This window comes from Gadus chalcogrammus, chromosome 18 (assembly GCF_026213295.1).
Source record: "Gadus chalcogrammus isolate NIFS_2021 chromosome 18, NIFS_Gcha_1.0, whole genome shotgun sequence".
Taxonomy (NCBI): Eukaryota; Metazoa; Chordata; class Actinopteri; order Gadiformes; family Gadidae; genus Gadus; species Gadus chalcogrammus.
In genome coordinates this window covers 21,753,709-21,754,148 of record NC_079429.1, presented here as the reverse complement: position 1 = coordinate 21,754,148, position 440 = coordinate 21,753,709, and positions in this window count along the sequence as shown.

The following is a 440-nucleotide window of genomic DNA, read 5'->3' as shown; positions in this document are numbered from 1 at the left end:
ATGATATTTTGATCTTCATTTTAGAATGCTTGATTGCAACGGATTTGCACTCGATATAAAGACACAAATCTATCTTCATACTCTGTCATAGTAAGATGAACTGTTCCCATTTTGTCAAGGTTATTTTCTGTTGTTATGACTTGTTAATCGATGCCTCAATGTATGAACCACAGACATTACAATTAATTTTTGACCTTTGACCTTAATTAGCTTGACCTTTACTCATCCATTCTCAACCTATATTCCTCACTAATCCACTGACTGGGAGTACACCATCAATTGAGATTAGTTGGTCATTCTGTTGGGTTCTGTGTGTATGTGTGGGGGGTCTCATGCACTTCCACACACACACACACATCTCTGTCCTGGAAAGCAGTACTGTAGTACCAGTAACTGACCTTCTCTTAACGATGTCAAACAAAGCCCACATTGGGCTGTGG